This window comes from Octopus bimaculoides, chromosome 11, assembly GCF_001194135.2.
Source record: "Octopus bimaculoides isolate UCB-OBI-ISO-001 chromosome 11, ASM119413v2, whole genome shotgun sequence".
NCBI lineage: Eukaryota > Metazoa > Mollusca > Cephalopoda > Octopoda > Octopodidae > Octopus > Octopus bimaculoides.
The window spans coordinates 6,409,768-6,410,310 of record NC_068991.1 but is presented as its reverse complement, the minus strand read 5'-3'; positions in this window follow the sequence as shown (position 1 = coordinate 6,410,310).

The following is a 543-nucleotide window of genomic DNA, read 5'->3' as shown; positions in this document are numbered from 1 at the left end:
TGTGTGTGTGTGTGTGTGTGTGTGTGTGTGTGTGTGTGTGTGTGTGTGTGTGTATAGAGAGAGAAAGAGGGGGAGATAGAGGTGGGGAGAGAAAGAATCAGCATAGCTTTCTAAATAGAAAATGAAAGTTTGGTGGTCATATGGTGGTGAACTACTAACCAGAAGGTCATAAATTGAAATGCTACACAAAACGGTCAGCACTTTACCACTTAGTAAACACTAGTAGTCTGCTATTAGTCCAATGCAAAACAAACCACTATTTTTACATGAGTGGAGTTTCTGAAAGCAAATCACCTCCAACATCCCAAATTAAACACAAAATTCAGAATGAGAGAAAACAAGGCAAATCAATAAATATTCAGGCTACAACCATAAAGTCACTTGGCAAGAAAGAAGAAACTGCATCAGGTCAAAATCATTTAGTAATATATATATATATATGCAGGAGTGGCTGTGTGGTAAGAAGCTTGCTTACCAACCACATGGTTCCAGGTTCAGTCCCACTGCATGAAACCTAGGGCAAGTGTCTTCTATTATAGCCTC